The following is a 10,604-nucleotide window of genomic DNA, read 5'->3' as shown; positions in this document are numbered from 1 at the left end:
TAGGGATAATAGGGGCCCTCATGAAATACAGTCACCTTTGGGTCTGCATCCTAGTCATAACTACCACAGGCAAGATCCACAGATATGTCTGAACTCATCCATGGGCAGAAGTTGAAGGAGGAGCAGGTTATCTGTATAGTCTCAAAATAATCTCCCCCAAGGTACTTGCCAATTACGAAGAGAGGAATAACTCTACTATGGAGAAACCTGACTGATACCACCTTAATCAAGTGACCAAGCTTAACATCACCAATTTATAATAAGATAAATCAACATCATGCAGCCCCTGGTATGATGTGCTGAGAAGGACACATCATTTCTATGATGTGTCATAGAATCACCACTAATGAGAAACTCAACACCAGGAATCATCGATGAAAGACTAAGGAAATGTTACAGATTGGAGTACAAGGGGACACGCAACTAAATGAAATGTGGGCTCACTGACCAGAAAAAAGACACAAGGGAGGAAAAGAATTGCAGTATGGTTGTGTGAGATGTTAATATCAGGGGGAGCAGTGTGAGGGGTGCACAGAGCTCTCTGTACTATTTTCACCACTTTTCTGTAAATCTACATTTGTTTTTTTAAAAAGTGACACTCAGGGTGTGTGGGGAGTGAGAAGATGCACAGAAGGTGCTTAACTTTGCCGGCACAGTATGTGCTTAAGAAGTTTTAGCCTCTGTTTTGGGGTTGACAAATCCTAAGGAAGGCAGGTAGGGAAAAGGGGAAACCAGCCTTCAAAGCAGATGGATAAGCCTGAGCAGAGACCTACAGCTACAAGACATGTTTGGGGGATATAAGCAGACCAAATAGATCAAAGCAGAAGGCTTAAAAAATTATTTTTAAATAGGGATAATAGGAAATGAGGTAGGAAAGGACTCAACTACCTAATTGAAGGTGCAGCCCCAGCTAGAGAATGTGTGAAAAAGTGGTAACATAAACTTAGAAGTTCCTCTGTTTCAGAAGGACTAAGATGGGGTCCCCACTGCTTGACAGAGATGATTATTGACTAAGGACAAAGAATGGGTGGAGGTAGGTGTCAGGAAGAGAACATTCTGAGAAGTATTTTAAGAGTTTGGAACGCAAACTCCAGCACCAGTGGGGAGGGTAAAGAAAAACCCAGGCGAGAGGAGAAGAATGCAGAGGGTGGGGCGAGTGGGTGGAGATGGTGTTCTGGGGTGAGGTGCAGGGAAAGCAGGCAGCACCTCTCAGGGCCCCGGAACAGGCTGAGCATCCTGAGGGGAAATCTAAACTGAGAGTCCTAGTCTGTTTGCTCTTTTCTGGTCCCAGATGCTGAAATGCAACAGGGGACCAAAAGGAGGCTGGGAAGTCATGCAGGAACATGCAGTGTCTTCTGGGAGGTCAAATCAAATGCAGCAGGAATGTGCTCACTGTGCTCAGAGAGGTGGGAGGCCCTGGCCACACGTGGAGGTTGGAAAAGAAGCTCAAATTCAAGTTCACTGTGGGTGAGAGGGATTGCCTGTGCAGAGCTTCCTGAGGCAGCTAGGATGCAGGCTCTACCCTCCCTGCATTGGTGCAGGTGGCCCTGGAGGTCTTGGGGAGCAACCAATTTCAGGGTCCACTATTCAGTGCAGAGTGGGCTCACTAGAAGTTGAGGTTCAGGTCTGGCAGGGATTCCCTGCTCTAAGTCTAACTGTGGGGCTTTGCTCCAGCCCTCCTATCATCTTCCTCTGAGGGTAAGGGCTCCTGCAGAGGGAAGCTAAGTCATGGGATGGAATATGACTTGCTGTGTTTGGTTGAAGGTGGAGGGTGCCTAGTTCAGTTTTTATCCTGGCTGCACATTGCAGTCGCCTGGGGACATCTTTTTAAAACCCCCAGTGCAAGGATCCCAACCCCTAGACATTCTGATTTAGTAGTTTCCACTAAAACTCAAGCATAACTAGTTTTAGGGCATCAATGGTTTTGTTTTTTAATTTTCTATTCAAAAAACGGTAGAGCAAAGGGAAAAATACCCCCCACCTCTCACCTTCAAGCTTAAATGATTGTCAACTCTTGGCCTGTTTTGTGGAAGCACTTCCCCCTCTGACTCCCCTGCACCTGCCCCTGATTTCTTTGAAGCATCTCAGGCACAAGCTCATGACCTTGGCATCCCCAGGTTGCTTTCAGGTGCAGACAGGGCTGAGCCCCATGGATCAAGTCCAATCCCTTCACTGTACAGATAAGAAAAGTATGACCCAGAGAAGAGAAAGGCTTGTAAAAGTACACAAAAACTTCTTCCTTTAATGTTCTTGAACACTTGAAAGCACTGCAGAGGCGCCTAGAGTGTCCTTCTCAAAACACTTCTAGGAAACCTTGCCCTGGTGCGAGACCCAGGACTCCCAGAGGCAGAAGTGGGGTCCAGATGCCGACTCTAGGTTTGGTTTCTTTGGGTTTCTGGCCAAGCTCTATTTGGCTTTGTTCTGCTTAGTCTCAATGCAAGAGTGTTCATTAATGGCCCTGTTTGAATTTCCACAAGCTCTCAAGACCCTTTGAGTAAAATTCAATGGTTTTATTCCTGGCTGCAGGTACAGCAGGTGCTGTGGTGACTCAGGGCAGGGAGAGCCAGGAGTTCCAGGCCATGGGCCTCCATGCTCCAGAGGCACAGATGCTGAGTGTGCTTAAAGGTTCACGGTTTCCTCAGGCTAGATGGCAGGGCCTTGGTGGTGAGTGAGCTTCCGCAGGGGCCTGTGGAAAGGGACAGGTATGCCTGCCCACTGCTGTGCTCTCACATGCCGCATCTGTCTTTTCTAATCAGAGAACAGATGATAATTGTGAATCCAGGTGTTGATTTCAGGACCTCTTTGAGAGGAGCCAAATCCTCAGCACCTGGATCATGAAAGTTGGCTGTGTCTGGTCCAGAAAGCTTGGAATTGCTAGTGGTAATGGCAGCTCCAGAGCTGGGGAGAGCTAGGCTTGGTGTGACCTTGGTCAATGTGCAGGGACTAGAGTTGTTTCCTTTCCTGCCTTTATGAAAGTCCCCTTCCATCTCACTCCTGCCAGGGGTGGGCCCTAGACCTGGCTCTCTTCCACATGATCTTGCGAGACAGCCGGTACCACCTCCTCCCAGCTCTCCATGAAGCTGTTGTTGGGGCCAGGGCTGAGTAGAGAGGAAGCCGCGTGCAGGGCGAGGAGGCAGGGGCATGTCAGCACTGCCTGCTGGTTAATGTCCTGTCAGGTTTTCCAGGAGGGAAAAAAGATTCCCAAGTGAAAGGAGGTCTTAGGGAGCAACCAATTTCAGGGTCCACCAATTATTTATTTATTTGACATTTGGCCTGAAGTCCAAGGGGCAGCCTTATTTGCCATCTTAATAAAATCAGAAACTTTCACTAGAACTACAAGCTGGGCCCTGACTTGAGCTATATCTACATTTGTCTCCTACATGTCTCTGGAGTTGATGGGTTCTGTGCGGTGTGGGTGCTGGGAGAGGTGGGGTGTCAGAGTGGAGACACACCTCTGACACATGGGAAAACTGGAGTGGAAGGTCCATCCCTGCAGGAATCTTAATGCAAGGTCTAGCGGATAAGGTAACAGGCACGTACACATGGGAGAGACCCAAACTACTTTGGTGTGCCTGCCAGTCTGACCTCCAGGACTGGTGTGCCCTGAGTATCACTGTGAGACAACTGAGTAAAGCAGGCATCAGAGGTGGGAGTGGATATGCTGCAGGCAGCGACAAGAGGTTGACAGATCTATTATCCTTGGAATGGGACAGAAAGGTAACAAGCCCCCGCCTCATCTCTGAATATGGACCCCAGGGTTCAGTTCTGTTATGGCAGGCAGCCACCTTTCTTTGCCTCATGTTAGGGCATCCCCAGAAGGTCAAGGCAAACAACTTTATTATTTTTTTTCAAAAAATATGCAAATACACTTTATGTTATTTCAGGCACACATATAATTTTTATTTTGTATAAACTTGAATGCTATATAGGCAATTTTTAGTACATAAAATGAACTTGCTTAGATTTGGCTAGTGAGCTATTCCAGACTCAGTTTAGGCCCAGCAGAAGTGGTTGCTACAGCTTGCTGATTGCTACAGTCTTCCCTCAATGGGCTGGGTGGCAAGCAGGCGGGGAGTCCCCTGGCCCTGTCATACATGTGACCAAGGGAAGCACAAACTTTGCTAAGACTTTGGTCTTCATTTTCAAACTGCATGGGCTAATTTAGCATCTCACTAAGGTCTTTTTCAGTTAATTCTTTTCTTTTTTAATTAAAAATCAGCATTTAATTGCCCTGGAAAATAGAAACATTTGATGGTTTTACCAAATTCGGATTTCTTCTCACTTTCTGAACTCTAAAGAATTTTACTTTTTTTCTTTTACCCACAAGCCAATCTTATTTAAATCAGGATTGTTGAACAAAATAATTCTACCAGCCATTCATGACCTGAATTCTGTTGTATGAGATCAATTTAAAAATGGTACACAGAAAAAGTCATGAGATATTTCTGTTTTGTAATAATAAAGCAGTCCCAACTATTACTAATAAGTAGCTTCCTTGAGATAAGCTATCAACTCTGCCCTTTCTGACTTCTTAATGCCAGCTAAGATCATTTTTGTTCCAGGGATGTACTTGGGAGTCTCCACATACTCCATCATGTGTCCTCTTTCCAGGTGAAGCCTTTGTTCTTGTTGGCATCTTTGTAAGAGAACCCAGGGGCCTGACCTGTCTTTTGCCCAAACAGACCATGGAGATTTGGCCCAGTTTTGTGCTTGCCTCCCTTTTGCTTGGTATGGCGCTGGACACACTTCTGAACAAAAATCTTCTTGCCCTTCTCAAAGTCATTCATTTTTAAAACGCTTTCATTGCACACAACACAAGGGTTATTGCTCGCCAGCCAGATGTCCCACTCTTTGGGAAATTTCATTTCAAGAAAACAAAAATTTCAGCAAAGGTTCTGGTTACTCAATCTGCCTTTTGCCCATTGCCAGGTGATGCGTGGCAAATAGCCTTTGTGCTGAGTGATCAACGAGGCCAGGACAGAGAGATGTGGCAAATTCCTGGCTCCTGAGGGCAGGCAATTGTGCCAAGAGGTCCAGTTGTTGGCTCAACCTTTGGGATCTTTGGGAAGAGGCAGTAGCTGGTGCCCTAGAAGTCACCAACCACCTGGCCAGACTGAGTACCACTAATTGGCTGTAGAATTTTCTCAAGGTGCCATGTCTCTCTCCCTCCCCTGCCCTTGAGGTAATCCCTCTCCTAGGATCCTCCCCATTGTATCCCTACGTTGTCCTGGCCTTGGGTACACTCCTCCAGATTGTGTCCTTTATTTCCCTGGCCCCTAAAGCAAGGTCACCTTTGAGTCTAGTGAGCTGCCATGTCTTCCAGGTCCCTGAGCTCTTGGAAGATTTCCTATCAGCCGGTTTGTTTCCTTTGGGATAATTAGCTCTCTGTCAGCTTCCCCCACCACACTGACCTCTACTGGGGGGATGACGTCTTTTCTGTCTCTCCCTGCTCCTTTATCCCCAGGGTTTAATTCCAAGGCCTGAGGCCTCTGTCCCTGTTCACCAGATTCTGGGTTCGGTTCTGGCAAAAAGGTTAAATGGACATTTAACTTGCCACAGGGACAAGAGAAAATTTTTCAATAAGATTTCTGATTTGAGTCCTAAAATCTAAATATTCTCATGTAGAGTCCTCAGTGTCTGCTTCCAAAATTCCCTGTGTGGTAGGCTGCCTTTAGAGGGATAAACAACCATGAGAAGACTTTGGCCCACAGCCTATGGCATTTCAAGTGAGGCTGTGTCTATAGATGAGCATTCTCTTGGTACAGCAAGCTTCCTTGGCTGAATGACAACTGTGCCTAAGCATCTTGAGCAGAGGCCAAGCATATAGGTCATGGTGACCTACTAGAGGGGTATTCACCTGGGGCATCCTGCACAGTTCCACGAGCCCCTCCCCAACTTATGTTCTCCCAAGGGAACCACAGCTGCCTTCTAAGGAGCAACTCCACAAATAGTTCATAGGACAAGAGATCAGTGTAATCTGATCTTCTCTGAGGAAAAGGCTGCAACCCAAGCCCCTATTTAAGCAAACCTCTTCACTCCAGCTTTTTACCTGGCCTGTCTTGAGAATGGTGACTTTGGAATAAACAAAGGCTGTTTGCAAACAGTGAGATGTGCATCTCTCCCAGAAACTGAAAATCACAGTTTTTCAGAAGGAAACCACACCAAAGGCGCATGTGTGGGAACTGGAGGAATGGGTAAGTTGGCCTTCAAAGATGCAGGTCAGATCTGTGGGTTCCCAGGTTGAGCAGTCCTGTGACGTTGGGTCAGCCCAAGAAGCAATCAGCAAATCATTAGTTTTTATTAAGTACTTAATGTGTACAAAGAGGTTGACAGGAAGGCTTTGGGTAGCAAATCTTAAGTGTCTATCTACCTCAAGCTTAGAGACCAGTTGGGGGAAGTAAGACCAATTCAGAGAATAGTTGGAGCACTTAGAGCAACTTACTGAATTAGTTACCTTGGATCATGCTCTTGATCTCTTAGGGACTCCGTTACCTCATCTGTAAGTTAGGAATAATATTAATGGAATTAATGAAAGCCAAGGCTGAGCTAATCAGATGATGGTTAAAGGAGTTATAGAAAGTGCAGTGCTTATAGCTGGACTGCTCAGGGAAAGTTCTCCAAATTGGGAGTTCCTTGCAGGTGAGGCCTGTAAGTTTTATCTTTGTTTCCACATTCACTCTCCACTCCCTGGAATTCAGCAGATGCTCCATAAATGCATTCTGAATGAGTAGATAGAAGAGAGGGAGGAGCTAGAGCTGAGTATTGAGATTGTAGGATTGTTAGATACCTAGGAAAATAGAGGGCATCACAGGTAAGGAACAGGCTGAGTCTAGGCACCCAGGCAGGAATATGGGGCGTGGGGCTAGTCTGCTTTGCTGTTTGCTGACTGTGGCTGTACAGTAAAGCATTTAATATCTGGATTCTTCTCTGAGACCTGCTGACTGCAGTAAGCCCCTGGTGTTTCAGCCCATCTGGCAGAGGGACTCTTGGCTCCATTAACATGTTTTTATCTTCATTGGAGCAGAGCAAGAACTCAGACAGAGTGGAGGATGCTGGCCGAATGGGGGACCAGCTTGCACCCCCCAGAACAGTAGTGCTAAAGCAACACTTGGTTGGTTTTCAGCCTCTACAGCAGGTAAGTTATTTCCCCAACTGACCTTTAAGCTTCCCGGGAGGTAGATAAGATGAGTAGGAATACAGATAACTTGTTCAGAGAAGAAAGGGGAATTTAGAGTTCTTTGTGGAAAATAGGATAGGCTAGCTTTCTCATTACTCAGCTAGTCTTTTCAAGGATGACAGACTTAATGCTAATCTAAAAACATTTGCCAAAAAAGGCTTTAAGATGCCAGAAGAGCCCAAGAGGTGCTACAAATAGCTCCCTTTTATATAAAAGAAAGGTCGTCACGAGAACCATGATAGAGCCTTGGGTCTTTCCCTGCAACCTAGAGTTATAGCCCCTTCATGGCTGTCTATTTTATTGCTGCAGATTCTATGCTCAGCATTATTTCAGTAAACTGCTGAGAAAATAAAATTGAGGCAGAGAAGGATGTCTATTTATTGGTTCTGGCTGGCAACTCCTCTGTCTCTCTCCCAAATAAAGCCATTTGGGCTTATTCCAAACCCCAGGGAATGGGGCTGGTAGTTCTACTAGTTATCAATCCACTGCCCCCATTTACCAGAATTCAAAGCAGGTGTATTTGCCAACATGCCTGTTCTAGTCTCAGATGTCCAAGGTCCAAGGTTCAGTGTCATTTCTTGTCTCATGGACATGAGGCAATAGGGTTAGAAAATTGCTTTTGGGTTTCCTAAGTTATAATGTATCACTTAACTGGTACATAAAACTGTTTGACCTAGTTGGGAGATTAAGAAAATGCACAAGACAGAATTACTTCCCCCAAGAAGCCCAAGGAGATTAGAGAGATCAAAACTAACATATTCAAAGCAATTTAGAAATAGACTCTCCCAAGGTGGAAATTAAAGACAGCAATCTTTGCAACTGATTACACATCTTGGTGAACAAAAGGCCAGACCTTGGTTTTCACATAGTCCCAAGAACACCTGAGTCAGTAGGTAGGCAGAGGATATATCAGCAAAGGAAATGTTGGCAGAACTATTTATCTGGTCACTTCCAGTAGGGATCACAGAGGGATGCTGGACAGTGTGATATGGACTCTGCTTTAGAACTTGACTTTGGCTGACCTCTTTGGGAGACAGAACAGGATAAAAGGATACTCAAGGATGGCTGGGATCACAAGTTCCTAAAGAGGCCAGAACTTCTTCTAAGAAGAAGATCCAGACCTAGACATGGGAAAACTTCAGGGCACAGGACTCCCACAAACCAGGTGTCCTCTCACCTAGGAAGAACCTGCAATCTCCTCTTTCCCCTTCATTATGAGAATATTAAATATTAACAGCAACATTTACATGTCAGATGTGTTAATAGGAGTTGTTCCCGCCCACCTTGCAATAACCCAGTGAAGTAGGTACTATTATACTATTATTTCCTCCATTTTATGGATGAAAAAAACTAAGCTACTGGGAGGACCTAGCCACGCAGCCAGAACCCAGGTAGCTGACTTAAGGGGTGGGTTCCTGGTCTGAGCTCAGACGTTCTCCATTGGGCCCCTGCTGAGGATAAGGTTAGGATTTGGGAGCATAGAACATTGTACAACAGCAGTCGAGATGGTAGACAACCTGTGGTCCTGGAAATTCCAGAAGAATGCCCATAATATAGAGGCAGGGAAGGTAACTACATCAGAGAATGCACACCCATGGCTTCATTGTGGCCAAGCAGACATGGCACCACCACCCACCCCTACTTCAGCTGCTGGGAGTTAAGGGAAGCATTGCAGCTTCTTTGGACTTGTCTGTAACAAAATGTCTGACCTGCAATCTTTGCTACTGATTACACATCACGGTGAACAGTGGCCAGACCTTGGTTTTCACATAGTCCGAAGAACACTAGAGTCAGTAGGTAGGCAGAGAATATATCAGCAAAGGAAATGTGGCAGAACTAATTATCTGGTCACTTCCAGGAGGGATCACAGAGGGATGCTGGACAGTGTAATATGGACTCGGCTTGCTTTGGAAACTTCTAGAAGAAAGGGAGAGGGAGGTAGGGCTTCTTGGAGGAAGATACACTTAAGCTGACTATTACAGAAAAAGTAGAGGTAAGAGAGGCTGGGTGGGAGCCTTCCAGACAGGAGATGGGCAGGTAGGTCCCCAGGGACTTGCAGGGACCCTGGGTGACCACACTGAGGAAGAGAAGGAGCTAGTGTGGCGGGTAAGGAGACCCTTGTTGTCAGCTTCCAGAGTCTTCAAAGAGCTTGAGTAGAAACCTACAGTGTTGTCCACAAACCCTCATTTTACTTTCCCCATGTTAAACTAAAGCAGACACAGAGAGAGAATGAATCTTGATTTTCCTTCTATAAGAGACAAAACTTCCAAAATAACTAATTTTTGCAATCCAGCTCTTTTGATAGGAATTGTGTGCATAGAGATATTTAAATGAGCTCTATATCTGTGGTGAGAATAGCTTGATTTCTCTGAGATGTTTACATCCACAGCATTCTATGTCCACAGGCTTGCATTGCCTCCTCAAAGCTCAGTCTACAACCTGCTTTCCCACCCACTCTGAAGCTGCTTCTCTCTCTAGGGCAAATAACACTATACCTTTCTCCAGGCAGTGAAAGCATGGTAACATTCCTACATAAAATATTAGCAGCTAGGCGCCTCTGTTGAACTAAACAAGAGGCATCAATTTCAGGTATAGGAATAATGAGCACCTACAGTATGGTAGATTCTTGGGGACACAAGCATGAATAAGACCCTACTTCTGCCTTTAAGAGTCTCAGAGGCCCAGAGAGTCCATGGTCAAAGGCAGCACATTGTGCCTTGGGAATAGTTGGGTGACTGACTTTCCCAGTTTTAGCATCCAAAGTCCTATATTCCAGGAACATTCTGAATCCACAGCTCTACTCCCAGTGCAAACGATGCTTTTGTTGCTCTCATGGGGGATGTGACTTAAAAACCCCTGCATCTCATTCCCTGCCTACACCGCTACAAATAGCCTGAAATAATGTAGCATGTAACTTAAAATAGAAATAATGATTGATAGTGACACTAACAACAATCTATCCTTTACAGTGATTCTTGAAGGGGATAAGGATATGCCCCCTCAAAATATGCCATTTTAAAATAAGGATTATTTTGAGCCAAAGGCAGAGTTCTTTGCCCTCCTCTTATCCACCTAAAAGCAGGACATAAATTTCTCTGTGTGGAGGTTGCATGGTCTCCCTGGTGAAGATGTATTCCTTCCCATACCAGGAAGAGGAGAGCAACTCATCACCTGAGTAGGCATAGAGACAGATCTGCATAAATAAACCTTAAAATTACCCTTATTTTCCATTATTTTTCTTATATATTCCCCAGTCACATCTCCATAATTTATTGTCCTGAAAGTTCAAACCCTGTTTCCTTTGTTTTAAAGGCATATATGCCCCTGAGCTAACTACTTCTTTGAATTTTACTTCTTTTTATGTGGGCTCCTCTGAGAGTAGTTAAATTTGCAGTCCCTCATCACTGAATCTAAGAGGGTAGAGGAA

General features: G+C 45.3%; 1 pseudogene across 1 annotated transcript; it reads right to left on the bottom strand.

Moving 5' to 3' along the window:
• Positions 1-4,479: 4,479 nt before the first annotated feature.
• Positions 4,480-4,787, bottom strand: LOC311171800 (cytochrome c-like; annotated as a pseudogene). The gene has a single exon. The product of its transcript is annotated as a cytochrome c-like (transcript).
• Positions 4,788-10,604: the final 5,817 nt, after the last annotated feature.

Source organism: Talpa europaea (assembly GCF_964194135.1).
Source record: "Talpa europaea genome assembly, chromosome: 6".
Taxonomy (NCBI): Eukaryota; Metazoa; Chordata; class Mammalia; order Eulipotyphla; family Talpidae; genus Talpa; species Talpa europaea.
The sequence above is the reverse complement of the archived record's forward strand: the minus strand, read 5'-3'. Positions and strand labels throughout refer to the sequence as shown.